Here is a 20,476-nt window from a genome sequence, read left to right as displayed (position 1 = left end):
TTCAAATACTATAGAATGAACAGTTTATAAAACATGCTATAGCTCACAGTTTAATGATATACACATATAAGTAAAAAAGAATAAAGTAAAATGAATTTCAAAAGTCATAAATATACTAATGTAATTTTGAATCTACTCTAGTGTATTATTATTTACTCATTTAAAATCATAGATTATAGTCTCAGGTTATCAGAAAATTTGCTATCCAACATATTTTCAAGAGCAAGTTACAGAGAAGGCAATGAATTATCTTTAACATACAAATATAGCATTTATACTTTCTTTATTAAAAATTTGTTTCTGTAAATATTTTATGTCCTTTCTTACAAAGATGTCTCAATTTTCAACCATTGCCTAGTATTCAATATTTAAACATATGCCATATTTTCTTTAACCAGCGTGTTTCCAGTACTTTCTTAACACAATTCTGCAATAAAAGTCTATCTATCTATCTATCTATCTATCTATCTATCTATCTATCATCTATTATCTACCTATCTATCTGTTATTTATCTATCAGCTATTATTAGAGGTTGGAGATTAGACCATTCCCAAAGGACAGCATAGTTTTGCAACTTGTCTCCTGTTCAAGTAGAGTAAGATATGTCTCTAATAGTGTATACTTCTTAGACAATTAGAAAAATTTTAGTCTAGCTGGTATTGGTAATGCAATGTTACCAAAAACATTATAGATTCAGATCTAGCTGATCCATTTTGCTCTATGGTTCAACAGCACTCTTAGAACATTGTTTTAAACACATTAGTTAAGTTTACTGGATTTTTTACTACAGAGGTCTTTGTGTAAATCTTCTTATTATTTGAGATCTAGAATTACCTGGATTCTTCAATCCTGTAAGAAACTCATATTCCATGTTGCCTCTACTACCTTTTATTCCTACTTAGATATGCTCTAGTCCTTTTCTGAGTTCATATCTAAGATCTTCCAAAATACATTCAATAATATATAATATTTACTATTTTAAAACTCTCCCCTTTAGAGTTATAGCAACACTTGTCTGCTTTGTAAATTATAGCAGATGAAATCTTGCCTTATGATTTAGCACTAAATAATGTAACTATATAACCTCTAATAATTTCTCACCACCTACTGCACAATCTCAAAACTCATATCACCTTTTGGAGAATTGTCTCAGCAGCCAACCATTTCAGGTGCCAGCTTCTATCAGAGCTGGCTTCCAAATGCTGAACAGTTAAATTTCATGCTGAGGATGCTGTTTGTATTTCTCCAGACGTGCACTTTAGCATCTCTCAGCTGCCAGGTGTGTTGTCAGCTAGGTTCCCTATAAACAGATCCTGACCAGTGGGAGCTTCCATGTTCTAGGTTATAAGCTCCTCACCTGGGGAAGCCCACTTTTAGTGCAATTCAACATGGGAATGGGTTACTAGAAGCCCTGGCCCTCTTCCTTAATCTGGGGCAACTCTGAAGAACCATCCCACTTCATACTTCTCCCCATGTGATTGATGAGCCCTTTGTTGTGAATGAGGTATTCATTTCTATGTTATTTTAAAGTAGTAAACTTATATATAAGTAGCATAACATACTCAGTTGTAATATTTATTTTGGGAACTTTGCAAAGCAATTATTTCTTTTTAAAATAAAGAAATATTTTAGTTATTTCTCTGAGAATAAATAACGTCTTTGTAATGAAAATAAACAATCTTAAACATTTCATTTATGAGCAATCTGGAGTTTTACCATAATAATATAAAATGTGTTGCATGATAAGTAACAATACATAGAAGCCTACATATAATCATATTTTGGTTAAGAAAGTACACATTAATAATTACATGATAGACAACTACTAAGTTACTCATATAGAACCACACAACTTTGATTTTCCTTTATGAATCTGATGTAAGGAGACTCTTATTTAGATTGCTCGGGTCAATATTTTCTATAATAGTAATAATAATACTCAATAATACAGCTATTATTGTTCTTTGAGACGTTGTCATTCTAATTTCTACAAATCTGTATTATTCTTTTGTCTTTAAATTGTCTTAAATTTATTTATAGACATACACCACTTTACTATATTTTGCTTTATTGTGCTTCACAGAGATTGCATTTAAAATAAAACATTGAAGGTCTGTGGCAATCCTGCTTTGACCAAGCCTATCTGTGCCATTTTTTTCCAGCAGCATTGATCACTCTTTCCTCTCTGTCACATTTTAGTAATTCCTTAAATATTTCAAGCTTGTTCATTCCTATTATATTTTTATGGTGATCTGTGATTAGTTACCTTGGTATTACTATTGCTGTAAATATTTTTGAAATTAAAATCAAGACCTTCCACCAGCAAAAAATTCTGATTTGCTGAAGACTCGGGTCATGGTCAGCATTTTGAGCAATACATTATTTTTGAAATTGTTTTTCTAGACATAATGCTATTGCACAATTACTAGAATACAGGATAGTATAAACATAACTTTTATATGCATTTGGGAAATCAAAAAGGATGTACGACTCTCTCTATTGAGACATTCATTCCATTGGGATGGTCTGGAACCAAACCTGAATATCTCTGAGGTATGATTGCACTTTGCTTTAAATTTTTATCAATAATTAGAAAATTATTCTGAATTCTTTAATTATGGCAGTAATTAGAAACTGTTTAAACTGACTTGAGAACTTCTTGCGGGATCGAAGAGTCAAAGGTATGAATCAAATATGCATAGAATGGGAACATCAGTTGAACATTTAATAATGCATTTTGCGATATTTAGTGAGCACTTACTAAAGGTCAGGCCTTCCTTTAAGTGATCTGCATGTATGTGTGTCTGTTTAATAAATAATTCTTTCAATAATCCCCAGAGGCATTTGCTCTCATTGTACCAATAATGCAGAAAAGCAAACTGAGTCAGAGAAACATTAACCAATTAGAGATGGCGACCAGCTAGTAAGTGAGAAGGCAAGGATTTAAACTCAGCCAGTCTGAGGAGAGAGTACATGCTTTTATCAGCATAGCTCATTTCTTGAAAGCTCACAACGCGTCAGCCTCTCTATTAGGTAGATTATATACATTATATCATTTAATTCTCATTACCACAACATGAGGTACATATAATTATCCTTTATCCTTACCTCTGAGAAGATTACAGAGGCTTAGGGAGTTTCAATAATTTTTAAATAGCTCTCACCTATAAGGTGCACAGTTGGGATACATAACCATATCTGTTGGACTAGCCCACTGTACGTATTAAAGGACACTATTTAACATTTTCCCATATTTTTCAGCTAAATTAGAATAATAGAACGTTCAAAGAAACTGGGCTCATACTGGAACATTTAATATTCTACTATTAAACAAAGATATCAATATGCATGTGTGATTATTTCCACCAGTTTTTCACTGCAATACTATGCTTCAGAAGCCAGGATGCTTTTGAGCATGAGCATTATCCAAAGCATCTTTCCTCTGCAGTGTCACACTGGACTTTGATGGAGAAGGCATAGAAAAAATATGTACTTTGCCATGTTTTATTTTTTGTCAGAAAGCTATCGACAACCCCAGCTGCCTAATACTGTCACTAGCTTAACATCTGCTATATGCTTGCAGAAAAGTGACAAGTGGATATATTTACATATCCCTCAGCCACACTCTCTGCTATCAATGGACTGTCAAATACATAGTTGATGGGAACATCAAAAAATTCCTAGACTACCTACCAGTTCAAATATGTCCCTCCTACATGCCCTAGCATATGAGTTTGCTTGGGAATTATATCTATATTGTATCTATATAAGCTTTACCACAGTGAAAGGAAGTACTCAGATATTTTTAAACTATATTTATATAATCTAAGTTATTTGCTTCATTATTTTGAATAATTAAGATAATTGTTATTTAAATGGAGAATGGATACTATGATTTCATTAACGCTTTGCTTTTGAATTAATTTGTTGACTTTTAACATTGTTAACAATTAGACATTTTAAAAATACAAAGGTAAGAAAAAAACACAATAAATATAAGCCTTCTTCACTCTGTCCATGCTGTTTAAGTAATGAAACATAGGCCATTAGACTGCGATGGCCATGAGAGCACAAAAAAATGTTTATTTTCCATTGTGAAATTCTAGTGTTCAGTATTTAAATTGGGTCTAACTAGTGTTCGTCACACTAATATATATGTATGGGGAATTTATATTCCATACAACTTTTTAAAAATCTTTTACAGTTGCTCTGATTATTTTCCTTGGTACGCCTTAAAATAATATTGTATTTATTTTGAAGTTTTAATACCAATTTTCCAGAGATATGGAAATTTAAAACTCAAAATTTAATATTCACTCATCTTTGATAGATTTTCTTCTTTTATTTTTCCATTATTAAATTCTCTCTTCCGGGGCACTTTATTTTTATAACTTCAATGTCTTTTAAATAATATTTTGCTTCTCATAACAGAAATTTTATTAAGCTTTCAGCTACTTTCTAAGTAAATATCCTTTTTATTGAATTTTTCAAATTAAAAAGTAAATTAATTTTACATGGATAATTAGAAGCAATGCTTACAATACAATTGTACAAATTTAAGTCAAAATAATTATATATGTGTTTTGATAAAACTTCAGTTAATGTATCTTTATGGCAGAAGTAACACCTAGAGATGGCTAAGTTAATGAATGACACATAAGGCAAAGCAACAGAATCAGGCTTTTTTTGCAGACTGGGGACAATGAAATGTTTAGTAGCTATTTTGCAGCACAAACATGAAAGGATACTTATATAGAAAAACACCCTCACAAAAAAACTGAAGAAGGGTGAATTTTTATCTCTTTTTATTTTTAACCGTTGAAGTTCTTTATTTACTCTTTCCTTTTACATTTTCCTTCAGCACTATCTTGCAAGTCCATCGTGTTTTCAACATTACTCTATTTCTCTTCTTTGTGCTGCTTAAATTCTTCATAGGCATCTATTTTTCCAACTCTGCCATCTCACAAATTCTCCTTTATCTTTAACACACACACACACACACACAATACATTCCTCAGTATATTATATTTCATCTTTGTTTTACAACTTTATTTTATGAGGTTCTTTTAATACAATTTTAATTGATGACAATATATTAAGTCACAATTTTCATTTTCCCTGTGACACCTCTGCTTATTTTCTTCAATTTTTTTCAGTTTTTCCCCTCTTCTTCTCTTATAATAAACTAGAGGCCCAGTGCATAAAATTCATGCACTTGGGGGGTCCCTTAGCCCGGCCTGCACCCTCTCGCAGTTCGGGACCCCTTGGGGATGTCCGCCTGGGATTGGACCCAAGCCAGCAGTCGGACATACCTCTTGCAATCCAAGATCCCTCGTTCCTTACCGCACACCTGTGTGCTCCTTGCCACTCAGCTCACTGCACCTTAGTGCTGCTACGGAGGCAGGAGAGGCTCCTGCCACCTCCGCTGCTCTCGCCAGCCATGACCCGGCTCTGGCTGAGCAGCTGTTCCCCCTGTGCCAGTGCACTGACCACCAGGGGGCAGCTCCTGTGTTGAGCATCTGCCCCTGGTGATCAGTGTGCATCATAGCAACTGGTTGTTCTAGTCATTCCTCCATAACAATCGCTTGGGCTTTTATTATATGGATATGTATTGTTCCTCACCTAATTTTTATTTCATTGCAAGATTATTCATACTTCTGGAAAAGTTATTTTCTGGGTACTGATGTCATAACAGGACAAATATATCTTCAAGAATGAGACGATTTCTTCCTGAAACATACTATTTAGTGTGAGCTCTTTTAATTTCACATTATCACAATCAGAAAATGTTACTCACAAAGACTACTCATAATGCAGAATGTCTTTTTATCTTCCCTCCCATTATTCCCACAATTTTTTGTTGTTGTTCATAAAACTTTAAAATCCTGTTTTTCTTCTCAAAAATACCAAATCTGGTTCGGGAAATATACCCAGCTGGCCTACATGTATATTTTTATGTTTATAAAGAGGTATTATTAGACTTTAATTTTAGATTCTGCCACTTATTTTAAAGAACAATGTTTTGTTTACCTTATATTATGTAAATAGCCATGGTTATACCTTCTGAGTGTCTTTTGCATACCTGAACTAGACATATATGTGTGCGGCTATGTATATGTACACATACTTACATGTATGGTTGTGTGTGTGTGAACTTTGGAATTCAGATACTTCCTTGTCTCATGAATGATGGCTTTGTGTTTTGCTATTTACCTCGTTGCTTTTGAATAGTTCTCAGAGAAGAAGAAAGCCATCATTATTGTGTTTATTAAAATTTGATAGTTATATTTATTTTTCATTTATATTTTAATTGCAGTTTACATTCAATATTATTTTGTATTAGTTTCAGGTTTACAGCATAGTGGTTAGACAATCATATGCTTTTAAAAATGATCCCTCTCATATTTCCAGTACAACTGGCACCTTACATAGTTGACAATATTATTGACTATATTTTCTATGTGGTATTTACATCCCCATGACTATTCTGTAATCTTGCAGTTTACTTTCTCAAAAAAAGGGCTATATTATTATATAGTCTATAGGTCTGCCAAAAACTGTTTTACCAAGGAAACTTCTGTAGATCCCCAGAAAAAGTGATATCGGTAGTCTGAAAGAAAGCCTGAAGTTGGATGCTGCTGGTAATTAGGTTTTGTCTTCTGGGCCACATTGTTATTGGCTGCACACATTTTCGTTTGAACACCAACTGCTACAAAGCATATGGACTTCCAAAGCAGCCCCATATGCTACATAAAGGCTGAGTGCTATCTACTTAGGATTCAAACAATGATGAGATTTTATGATTGTGAAGTTGGAAAACTTTAAACTCTTTATCTAGTTTAATGCATATTTTAGGGACTCTAAATTACAGATTCATGTTTCTGTGCTATGTTTTGTTTCTCTTTATGTATATTTGAAGCTTGAGGAAGAATGTTTATAAAATATAAAACATATTCTAAATGTATTAAAAGAGAATAATTGGAATGCCCATTTTCATTTACAAATAAGAGCATCATTTTTTCACATGTCACCAAAATGGCATAGTAAGAGGCTCCAGACTCCTTTCCCCCATAAAAATCAATAATTAGGCAGCTATGCATAAACCAAAATAGCTTTGGGAGAGCTTAGGAGTTTACATAAGAAACTTCAGTAATAGAGTGGGACAAAAAATCCTGACAATAATTGCACAAAAACTTAAAGAACAGTCTCATTTTGCCTGCATCATCCCATTCCCCAGGCTGGCATTACTCACAACCAAGAGGAAACTCCCTGGCTCAAATGAATCCCCTAGCCAGGAAAGGGAGAATGGGGTGCGCATCCCTAGCCTTCTAGAGCACTCCAAGGATCTGCGTCAGTGTTACCCATGCCCAAGCTGGCAAAGCTGAGATGTATAGAGAAGTCTTGGAATAAGGCAGAGAGAACAGGTCTGCTAATACCTACCACAGAGCAGTAGCAACTGCAGTTCCAGAGCCTGCTCTGCAGAAGACCCCAGGAGCTCTCACTATTGAAGAAACCAATGGCCAGCACAGCCACCATGGACTCCTGCAGGTTTTACCACTGAGAGTTTCCCCACACAGATTTCTGTGCTTGTAGTTAACAGCCACCTCAGTCCCTCTCCACTCCCTCCCTTACCTTCTGCCATTGACTGGGTTACACACTGGCAACCATCCCTGGCCTCTGTGGCTGCATAGTCACCATTAGCTGACCCCCATCACTATGCGGGCAATAAGGGATGGTCCCTACAGCTGTGCACCTGCATGCCACTGGCCTTTACTGCTGTCTGTATGCAGGTGGCGAGATCCTCCAGCCATGAGAGTGCATGCCACTAGCCAGGGCCCCACCGTTACTTGTGGGCCTGGCTTCAGGCCTCTCTCCTATCACTGGCCTGCCTTGGTCAGTTCATTTGCAGATAATGCCTGAGGCTGTGCACCTGTATCTTGCTGGCTCAAACCCTTCATCAGCCTCCCACTCAGTGTATGCTGTGACCTTCTGTAGTGGCCCCTGTTCTGGGGAAGTCTAATGTTTCATTGGCTCAGGCTCCTGGGATCCATAACATGGGCATATTTATGTATCCATAAGAAATAAATAATCTAATAACCTTCCAACAAAATTTATTACAAAGTAGTATATTATTTACTATGAAATATAATCCTTGTTACATAAATATTTGGGGCAATGACTTTTTAAATGTATTAAACATATAAAGTTTTAAAGGTGAAAATACTGTGTAAAACCAGAAATAAAAATAGCCAGTTTTCATGTAGCAAAAGAGACTTTGGCACATTTAATGGGGATAGAACTTTCTTTTAGAATACTAAACATAAAAAAAAAGTACAGTGTGAATAATAGTTTGTACTTGAAAATATTATATTTGTCAATCATAATCTAATAATATTCCAAATATGTTGAAGGAGATAAGAAAATCAACTACACTTTAAGGATAAGCACCACAAATTTGATGTGACCAACTATAACTTAAAATTTGATGTATTAATTTACCTAATGATACTCCTTTTGAGTCTGAATAGTAACACAGAACTGGGGTTGATCAACCTCAGGACTGGACAAATTTATGTAAGTTTAGGAAACTTCAGACAATTCTGACAAAGTAATTGTCTACAATAACTAATTCACTGCTCTTTCCAAGGGCTTTCCCAGTAACAAAGAAAATAAAGTTAGATAAATCTGGCACCTATTAAAAAATATAAGCAAGTTAAAATGAGACAGTTGTTTCAGGGACTAAATTTCAATGAGTTTTGTAAGATCCTCTAAAGTAAGGATCTTGAGATACAAGTGCTAATATAAGAATTTGATAAGAGTACTAGATAAGAGTATCAGGTAAGAGTGAACAATAGCACATTCTATACTGTTATTCCAGTAGACCCCGGGTTCTTTGACTAATAGCAAAGTGTGAGTGGGGCACAAGAAGGGTATTTAACAAGATAATTTATGTCATTAATAATATTAACTAAGATTCATATAACAATTCACCATATATTAACAAAATAATATGCCACATCTTATTTATTTATTATAATAAGACTAAGATGTAGATAGCAATAAATTCATATTTTACAGTTAATTCATTTGAGGTTTATAGCATTTAAGTAATGACCAAGATCACAGTGGCATAAAGAACTTGAAATTTGAACTCAGAATCTCTTTTATTAAATACTAGAGGCCCAGTGCACAGATTTGTGCACTGGTGGGGTCCCTCAGCCTGGCCTACACCCTCTCGCAATCCAGAACCTCCCGGAGGATGTCAGATAGCCAGTTTGGGCCCAATCCCAGCAGGCCTGATCCAGACAGGAGGGAGCCCGATCCTGTGGGTTGAGCATCTGTCCCCTGGTGGCCAGTGCACGTCATAGCAACCGGTTGCCTGGTTGTTCAGTCGCTTAGGCATATATATATATATATATATATATATATATATATATATATATACTAGTGGCCTGAGTGCACGAAATTCATGCACGGGGGGTGGGTTGTCCATCAGCCTGGCCTGCACACTCTCCAATCTGCTTGCCCCCAGCTGCCTTCCGCCAGCCTGATCACCCCCACTGCCCCCCTGCCAGCCTGATCACCCCCGACTGCACCACCCTGCCAGCCTGATTGTCCCCAACTGCCCCCTCTCTGTTGGCCTGCTCGCCCTCAACTGCCCCCTCTGCCAGTCTGCTCTCCCCTAACCGCCTCTGCCTCAACCCCGCCACCATGTCTTTGTCCAGAAGGACATCCACAAAGGTCTCTCAGAAGGTCTCCTGGTCTAATTAGCATATTACCCTTTTATTAGTATAGATTATTTCTTCCCAGAGTACTTCTTTATGTATATTCTTTTATTAGATATCTATTTTTTAATTCACAAAAGTCACATGAAATAGTTATTTTCTATAAATGACTCATTAATATCAAATGATGCTTTTATTTGGCTTAAAATATCCAGCATTATTTAAACTTTCCTTCTTAACAAAATAGAATTGTCCTATTTAGATAGACTTGGTCTTTTGGAGCCTCCACAGAAACATGTAATTTAGAAATTGTCAAATTCTTTCTTCTCTGGCCATCAATCCTTTCCCCAGGAGGGCCCTTTCCTAATAGCAGGTTGACTCTAGTACTTATAGATCAGCAAGGAAAAGCTATGAATTCTTCACATCACCCAAACTAAATACATGTGAATACATAAGAGGTTTTCTAAGATAGCTATTTCTGAACCTTCATTCATTAAAGGATTGCTGAGTGCCCAGTATATGCCAGGTACTGTTCTTAATTTTGGAGATACAGTTATAAACAAAACAGGAAAAACATATTAATTCTCATGGAGCTTAATCTTAATGAATGAAGAAAGGGGACAGAAAGAGAATGAACAAATAAATACAAAATGTTTAGATGGTGATAATTGTTACAAAGTAAAATAAAGCAGAGACTCGATATGGAAATGAAAAAACAGCAAAGATTTCGTAAAACTAGGGAGTGTACTCTGTGGATGCCTGTGGGAAAAGTTTCTATGAAGACATGCTTGACCCATGGGAAGGGCCTGCCTAGGAGTAAGCGTGGCATGTTCAGGATGCACAGAAGAGGCCAGCGCGGCTGGAACAGAGCATCAGGAACGGGATAGTGATTAGAAATAATGTCAGTGAGGTAGCAGGGGGGCAGGTCATTTAGGATCTTTAAATTTTATTCTGAGAGAGATGAGAAGCTACCAGATAATTTAAAGCAGAGGAATAAAATTCTTTGATTTACAATTTAAAACAATCACATTGGCTGCTCAGTGGAAAACAGACTGTAGGAGGGCAAGATAGGAAATGAGAAACCAAGTGCAGGCCTCATTAAACAGTTCATATGAGAGATAATGGAGGCTTAAAACAAGCCTGACAGAGGTGTAGATAGTGAGAAGCACTCACTTTTGTAATATATTTTTCAACATAGAGCTAATAGGGTTTGCTGTCAGATTGTGGAAATTATTGGACAGGTTCTTGAATAAAGCAATTGGGAAAATGCAGTTAAAATGCATTAAGATCATCTTTTTTAGTAGTATCTGAGATAAATAAAACTCATACTATTTCATCTTATTTCGGTATGCCTATAATGTATGTCTTTAGTTTTGATATTTGCTTAGTAAAGAGGCAAATGTAACACAAAATGGTGTGAATGTCCTGAAGAACTTAAAGTGTGGAACAAGTCAAGTGGAACTATTGTAAATAAAATGGATCTTCCAAATCAGTTACTGAGGTGTTCTGTTTAGAAACAAAGTAGGGTCCCCACTGATTCACTTTGGCCTTTTCTGCTGATCACACTGGTTGTTTGAAATTGGAAGCAGTAGCTGAGACAGTTGGCACAAGCAGGACAAGTGGAAATGCACATAGCAGTACGTAATTGTAACACAACATGAACAACTCTAGGAAGTGTTGCAAAATGAAGAGTGTCTCCCAGAGTAGTGTTCGTTTTCTTTAATATTTCTAAAAAATATTTATTGTTGAAAGTGTTACAAAAGTCCCTTCCTCCCCCCCATGGGCCCTCTTCCACACCCCACACCCCAATCCCAGGCATTCACTACCCTATTCTTTTTCTATGTGAATTCTGAAAATTGGCCTTGTCACTTCACATTGAGTACATAGAAAACTATATGTCTTTTATGTTTAACTTTTCTCTGGAATTAAGATGATGATACTTCCTATTCACATATTTTCTTATTGGGAATTAATTTGATTAAACAAATTAATTGTTTTCCCTATGAATTATTATAATTAACAAGCACAAAAGCCTAGAGTTTCATTTTCTCATTTGTACTTTGGAAAGCCTAACAGTCCTTCACTCATGTCTTTTAAAAAAAATTCTTTATTGTTTAAAGTATTACATATGTCTCCTTTTCCCCCCATTGACCTCTCCCTGTCACTCCCACCCCCGGCACATGTACTTACCCCTCTAGTGTCTGTGTCCATTGGTTATGCTAATATGAATGCATACAAGTCCTTTGGTTGATCTCTTACCCCGCCCTCCCTTGCCTTCTCTCTGAGGTTAGACAGTCTGTTCAATGCTTCTCTGTCTCTGGATCTATTTTTGTTCATCAGTTTATGTTGTGAAGTATATTCCACAAATGAGTGAGGTCAAATGAAATTTATCTTTCTCCGACTGGCATACTTCGCTTAGCATAATGCTCTCCAGTTCCATCCCTGCTGTTGGGAGTGGTAAGAGTTCTTTCCTTTTCACAACAGCACAGTTTTCCATTATGTAGATGTACCACTGTTTTTTAATCCACTCATCAGCTGATAGGCACTTAGGCTGTTTCCAAATCTTAGCTATTGTACATTGTGCTGCTTTGGTGTTTCTGATTCCCTGGGATATATTCCTAGAACTGGGATTACTGGGTCAAAAGGAATTTATATTTTTAATTTTTTGAGCAATCTTCATACTGTTTTCCACAGTGACTGCACCAGTCTGCATTCCCACTAGCAGTGCATGAGGGTTCCTTTTTCTCCACATCCTCACCAATACTTGTCATTTGTTGATTTGTTGATGATAACCATTAAAAGAGGTATGATATGGTACCTCCTTGTTTTGATTTGCATCTCTTGGGCGACTGAGCATGTTTTCATATGTCTCTTGGCCTTTTGTATGTCCACTTTCAAATAGTGTCTATTTAGGTACTTTGCCCATTTTTTAAATTGTATTGTTTATCTTCCTTTTGTTATGATGTATGAGTTCCCTATAAATTTGGGAGATTAAACCCTTATCAGGTATAATATTGGCAAATACATTCTCCCATGCAATGGGCTTTCTTGTTATTTTGTTGATGGTTTCCTTTGCTGTGTAGAAGCTTTTTATTTTGATGTAGTCCCATTTGTTTATTTTCTCCTCAGTGTCCATTATCCTAGGAGCTCTATAGGTAAAGATATTGCTACGATATATGTCTAATATTTTGCTGCCTGTGGATTCTTCTAAGATTTTTATGGTTTCGCTTCTTATGTTTAAGTTCTTTATCTCTTTCGAGTTTATTTTTGTGTATTGTATAAGTTGGTGGTCTTGTTTCATTTCTTTACATATATCTGTCCAATTTTCCCAACACCATTTATTGAAGTTGTTTTGACTTCATTGTATGCTCTTGCCTCCTTTGTCAAATATTAATTGAGCATAATGGCTTGGGTCGATTTCTGATTACTTTGTTCTGTTCCATTGGTCTATATGTTTGTTCTTATGCCAGTACCATGAAGTTTTAAGAATATTGGCTTTGTAATATAGCTTGATATCTGGTATTGTGATCCCTCACAGTTTGTTCTTCATTTTCAGGATTGTGGTGGCTATTAGGGGTCTTTTTAAAATTCCATATGAACTTCTAAAGAGTTTGTTTTTGGTCTGTGAAATATGCCATTGGTATTTTAATGGGGATTGCATTGAATCTATAGATTGCTTTGGGTAGTATGGACATTTTAATGATGTCAATTCTACCAATTCATGAACACTGTATATTCTTCCATTTGTGTATGTCTTCCTCTATCTCTTTTTTCAATGTACTATAATTTTCCAAATAGCTCTTTTGCCTCCTTAGTTAAGTTTATTCCTCAATATCTTAATATTTTGTTGCAATGGTAAATGTGATTGTTGGTTTTTTTGGTGTGTTTTTTTTTTTTTTCTGTGAGTTCACTATTGGTGTATAAAAAAGCCAGAGATTTCTGGGTGTTAATTTTGTATCCTGCTATATTGCCAATTCATTTATTAAGTCTAGTGGGGTTTTTTTATAGAGACTTTAGGGTTTTCTATGTACAATATCATGTCATCTCCAAATAAAGACAATTTTACTTCTTCTTTTCTTTCTTCTTCTTGTCTGATCACTATGGCTAGCACTTCCATTACGATATCAAACAGGAGTGGTAAAAGTGGGAATCCCTGTCTTATTCCTATTCTCAGGGGAAATGATTTTAGTTTTTGCCCATTGAGTATGATGTTGGCTGTAGGTTTGTAATCTAAGGCCTTTATTATTTTGAGTTATACTCCTATTCCCACTTTTCTGAGAGTTTTTATTAAGAAAGGGTCTTGGATTTTGTCAAATGCTTTTTCTGCATCAATTAATATGATTATGTGATTTTTTTCTCTCAATTTTTTTATATGATGAATCACATGTATTGATTTGCAGATATTGTACCATCATACATCCCCAGAATAAATCCTACTTGGTCATGGTGTATGATCTTTCTAATGTAATGTTGGATCTGATTTGCCAGAATTTCACGAGGCTTTTAGCATCTATGTTCATCAAGGATATTGGCCTGTAGTTCTCTTTGTTTTTGGTGTCTTTACATGACTTTGGAATTAGGGTAATGCTGGCTTCATATAAAGAGCTTGGAAGTGTGCCTTCCTCTTGAATTTTTTGGAATAGTCTGAGGAGGATAGGTTTTAGTTCTTTGAATTTTTGGTAAAGCTCCCCTGTGAAGCCATCTGGCCAGGGGTTTGGTTTACTGGGAGTTTTTTTTTTATTACTGTTTTAATTTCCTCCATAGTTATTGGCCTATTCAGATTTTTTAATTCTTCCTAATTGAGTTTTGGAAGGTCATATTTTTCTAGGAATATGTCCATTTCTTGTAGGTTGACAAGTTTGTTGGAACAGAGTTGTTCATAATATTTCTTTACAATCCTTTGTATGTCTGTTGGGTTGGTTGTTACTTCACCTCTTTCATTTATGATTTTGTTTATTTTGGGTCATCTCTCTTTGCTTCTTGTTGAGCTTAGCTAGAGGTTCATCTATCTTGTTTATCTTTTCAAAAAAAACAGCTCTTGATTTTATTGGTCTATGTATTGTTTTTTTGGTTTCTATTCATTTATTTCAACTCGGACCTTTATTATTTCCTTCTTCTGCTTACTCTGGAATTTTCTTGTTGCTGTCTTTCTAATTCTTTAGGTTGTAGAGTTAGGTAATTTATTACAAGTTTTTATTGTTTTTTGGGGTTTTTTTTTGTTTTTGTTTAAGGTAGGCCTGTAGAGCTATGAACTTCCCTCTCAGGACTGCTTTCACTGTGTCTCATAGATTTTGGATTGTTGTGTTTTCATTGTTATTTGTTTCCAGAATGTTTTTTATTTCTTTTTTGAACTCTTTGGTAACCAAATCATTGTTTAATGACTTGCTATTTCGCCTCCAAGTGTTTGAATTTTTTGATTGTTTTTATTCTAGTTTATTTCTAATATTATGCCATTGTTATCTGAGAAGATATTTTATATGATTTCAATCTTCTTGAATTTGAAGAGACTTTGACTGTGTCCCAGTATGTGGTCTATGAAAATGTCCCATGTGCATGTGAAAAGAAAGTATATTCCAAAGCTTTGGGGTGAAATGTTCTGAAGATGTCAATTAATTCCATCTGATCTAGTGAGTCGTTTAGGATTGTTGATTCTTTGTTGAATTTTTGTCTAGGGGATTTATCCAGTGATGTCAGTGGTGTATTAATGCCCTCTACTATGATTGTATTGCTGTCGATCTCTCCCTTGATATCTTCCAGAAGTTTTTTAATGTATTTGGGTGCTCCTGCATTTGGTGAATATATGTTTACCAGAGTTATATCCTTTTGTTTCATCATCCCTTTAGTATTATGATGTAGCCTTCCTTATCTCTTGTTATGGCCTTCACTTTGAGGTCTATTTTGTCAGATATAAGTATTGCTACACCAGCTTTTTTTTTTTTCATTTCCATTTGCCAAAAAAAATATTTTTTCATTGTTCTGAGGTGGGTCCTTTGTAGACAGCCTATACATGGGTCATGTTCTCATCCATTCAGCCACTCAGTGTATTTTGACTGGAGCATTTAATCCATTTACGTTTAAGGTTATTATTGCTAGGTTCTTGTTTGTAGCCATTTTTATTCTTTATGCCTGTGTTCCTTTTTTCCTTTCTATTTCTTCTTTTCACAACAGTCCCTTTAGCACTTCTTGCATTGCTGGCTTAGAAGTGATAAACTCCCTTAGCCTTTTTTGTCTGTGAAGCTCCTGATTTCCCCTTCAATTTTGAATGATAGCCTTGCTGAATAGAGTATTCATGAATTCAGTCCCTTGCATTGTATCACTTTATATACTTCATTCCATTCCCTTCTGACCTGATGTGTTTATGTTGAGAAATCACTTCATAATCTAATGGGAGATGCCTTGTAGGTAACTCTCTGTCTCTCTCTTGCAGCCTTTAAGATTCTCTCTTTGTCATTAACATTTGCCATTGAATTATGACGTGTCTTGGTGTGGGTCTTTTTGGGTTCATCTTGTTTTGGAATCTCTATGCTTATGCGACTTTTTTTCTTCTCTAAATTAGTTAAGTTTTCTATCATTATATCTTCAAATACGTTTTCTAATCATTGCTCCTCTTTTTGTCCTTCATGCATTCCAATTATATGGGTGTTACTTTGTTTCATGTTGTCTCAAAGCATCTTTAGGTTATCTTCCTGCTTTCTAATTTTTATCTCCAGTTACTGTTCAGATTGGGTGTGTTTTCTGCTCTGTCTTCTAACTTCCTAAATCAGCCCTCTGCTTTTTCTAATCTTCTGTTGAAACCTTCCATTGTGTTTTTTATTGTAGCTATATCATTATCAATTTCCTCTTGATTCTTACATAAGTTGATTTCCTCATCAAGATGATTTAGGAAATGTATGACCCTTACTCTGAATTCTTTTTCTGACATATTGCATGTCTCTATTCCATTTAGTTCCTTCTCTTGTGATTCTTCTTTTTCTTTCCTTTTGGGGTTGTTTTATTGTCTCCCCATTTTTGTTCCCAATGGATGGCCCAGGTGCTGGGTCACAAGCGGCCTGTGGCTGAAGTGGCAGGCTTAGTGGGAGGATCATGCTTTCTGAGGCTTGCCAGAGGGCCCAGGTGCCGGGTAGCATGGGGCTTGTGGCTGAAGTGGTGGGCTTGGTGGGAGGGGAGTGCACTCCGGAGCTCATAGGAGCCTGCAGCTGGGGATGCTGGAGTCCCAGCATCTGTGGATCTGCAGATGAGGTAGCAGGTCTTTGGCCAAAATGGCTACAGGGTCTGGTATGTTGTCTCAGGCCAGTCTGGGTGGTGGTGAGGCTAGGCTCCTAGTCACAGCAGATCTCCCCTTCAAGATTGTGTGGTTTCTGTGCCAGAGCCAGCTCCCCCAGGAGTGTTTGAAGCAATAGCAGGGGTTCAGAATCTAGGAGAGCCTGGTTTTCCAGCCCCTGAGACTCCTGCAAGATCTAACTGTCACACACACACACACCGCATCCACACATTCCCCTTTTTCTCCCTGACTCACTCACACTCTTTTTTTCACTGCCATCCTGCCAGCTACCATTTTGATTCTCCTCCAACTCCTTTATAAATGTTCTTTCTCAGTGAACCATGGTATTCTATGTTTATTTCTACTAATGGCTATACTTGTTCAGCTTGTCAGTTACCTTGTATTTTTATTTCATAGTAATTTCTAATTTTATCTGTCTCTGTCAATAGACTATGAGCACATCAGGAAACTTTCCATATTCAAATTAGTTCTTAAAACATAGCTCAGGACCTTAGTGAGTCATTAAAAATAATTCACTAAGTGAATAAACATATGATCTAATTCTTGCATATAAAATTGTGTATGAAATTTTTGAATTTATAAAAAGTAAATTTTGAAGCAAATATCTTTGCAAGATTGATTTCTGGAAAGACAAAATTAGTTAATTTCACTCAGGTTCTTTTGTTTAGCACAGTGATTTCAAGATTTATCCATACTGTTGCATGTATCATGAAGCTATCCTTTTATGTTGGTGAGAAATATTCTACTTAAGGGTGAAAAGACTGAACACTAACCCTAATAATGAAGTCCCTAGTAATTAATTGTCAATGAGTCATACTCTGAAGAAATCAAGAAGATAAGAAGCAAGTACATTTTCTCTCAACGTATTTTTAAACATCTCTTTTAGTTTCCACTTTGTTATTTTCACTAATCTGTACTTGGAAGAAAATATCAAACAAACAAACCAAGTGTTAAGTAATGTTAAATTAAATAAAACTTCTCTCTCTTATACTAATATAACTTTGATTATATAATCAGAGCTTAAAATTCTAAGGCATATTTTATTTCACTTCTAATTTTATCAGTTGCTTCTTTTTTAAAATTATATTATTTTATTTAGTCTTCTCCCATAACTACTAGAGCAGTGAAGAAATTTTCATCACATTGCACTCTCAAATAATACAAATTCTCTTTACAGTAAGTTCTTAACTACTTTTAATATTTACTGTTTCCTCAACTTTTATATTTGAAGAATTTGTGATGATGGGGGGGAAATAATATACACTTTAAAGCCAAGTTAGTTCTATTGTGTCTTTTTTCTTTTATAATTTGTTAACTATGTAAGCAATCCAATTTTAAGAGTAAAAATGATGGTACAGTGGGGCCTTGACTTACAAGTGTCCCGACTAACGTTTTTTGAGATACCAGCTGTCTCTCGGCTAATTTTTTGCATTGAGTTGATAGAGTAATTTTAGTTAACGAGCTCCTTAACGAGCTCCTTAACGAGCTCGGTCTCGGAACAAATTAAACTCGTAAATCAAGGCCCCAATGTACTTAATAATTAATAATAAAAAATAAAACAATATGGACCCCAGTAAATCAAGAGAGATGGACTTTCTAACCATAGGAACAAATATGGAAGCAGGAAAAGCAGAGTGGTATTGAAATAATTCTGATAGCTTGGACTAGGGTGGTAGCAATACTATTGGTGAGAAGAACTCAGATACTGAATATCATTAAAAGATAGAATTAAGAGAACTAGAAGTAGACATTCTGTTTTACATGAAAAAAATAGAAAAGCCACCTAAAGTACAAGAAATATTTATAACTGTATATAAAAATAAAGTATTTTTATCCAAATGTATAAAAACCCTAAAATTTAAAGTGGCAAAGCACAAGCAGAGGAATATACACTGAGTGGCCAGATTATTATGACCACCTGATGTTTGTAGGCAAATTAGCTATAATTTCACACTGAAGTAGCTGGAGGGCCAGACCATTATAAATAGGGAAGCAGGTTGTTTACCATGACAGTAGAAGTGATTTTTTTTCTGAAGGCAATTTAACAGCCTTTGAATGTAGAATATATATATATATATATATATATATATATACTGGTAGCCTGGTGCACAAAAATTTGTGCACTCAGGGGTGAGGGTGAGGGGTGGGGCCAGACCCCTCAGCCCGACCTGCACCCTCTGTCATGTTCCGGGACCTCGGCCACTCCTGGTCTAGGCACAGGCCTACAGGCTTGGGGCAGCCTGGCTCCCGAGGCCCCATTTTATCAAGAGAACAAAGTCGGCGTTAGTTACAGTCATCACCGAACCCAGTACACTGCATCTGTGCATACAACTGCCTCGTTCATGTGCCTGCTTTGCCCTACTGAATTATTAACATCTTGAGGACATAGCTCTGTCTTATCCTGCTTCACCTTCAGTGCCTGGCCTGGTTCCAGGGACCTGAGAGGTTTTGCTGAGTGAGTGAATAATGAGAGAGTGAATGAGTGAATGAATGAGCAAGTATGTGAATGAGCAAGCAGCTACAGGGCGGGAACTTCTGCCACATTGCCATGGCAACATGGCAGAAGTTCTGGCCCCACTCCCGGCTGCCTGAGGCCCACCCCGGGAAAGTTCCCTCCCTGCTCCCAGGGGCCTGGCGCCCCTCTCCTGGCTGCATGCTGAATTACTAACATCTTGAGGACATAGCTCTGTCTTATCCTGCTTCAACTTCAGTGCCTGGCCTGGTGCCAGAGACCTGAGAGGGTTTGCTGAGTGAGTGAATGAGTGAATGAATGAGCAAGCAGCTACTGGTCGGGATAGTTCAGACTCCACTCTCGGCTGCCTGACGCAAACCCGGGCAGTTCCTGCCCTGCTCCCAGTAGCCCCACTCCCCTTTCCCAGCTGCATAGTTTGCGCAGGGCAAAGGCGGCCCAGGTGTACATGTTGGCAGATCAGTGCATTAGGACCTGCCAGCCTCGGATCCCCTCAGGAGGGCCGTTTGTGGGCATGGCCGGTGGAGGATCGGTGCATTAGCACCCACCAGTCTCAGATCCCCACAGGAGGGCTGTTTGTGGGTGTGGCAGGTGGCAGATCGCTGTGGTCCCGTCCACCAGCCCTGGGCCGGGTCCCATACGGGCTGCCTGCTGCCTGGGTCGCAGATAGCAGTCCCAGATGGCTTTGAGGCAGGTGGGATGGCGCTGTCCCGCCCTACCTGCAGTATGCAAATTAGCCGCCATTTTGGTTGTCAGTTAATTTGCATATCATCCTGATTAGCCAATGGGAAGCGTATCAGAGGTACGGTTAATTACCCTATTTGTCTTTTATTAGATAGGATGCTGAGTGGCCAGATTATTATGACCACCCCATCAGTACTTCGTTGGGACACCCTTTGCCTTTAATACTGTGGTGATTCTTCTTGGCATTGATTCCACAAGATGTTGAAAGGTGATGCGAGGAATCTGACACCATGCCTGATGAATAGCACTGTCCA

Source organism: Myotis nattereri (genome assembly GCF_964212035.1).
Source record: "Myotis nattereri genome assembly, chromosome: 6".
Lineage (NCBI taxonomy): Eukaryota > Metazoa > Chordata > Mammalia > Chiroptera > Vespertilionidae > Myotis > Myotis nattereri.
Note: the sequence above shows the minus strand (reverse complement) of the source record.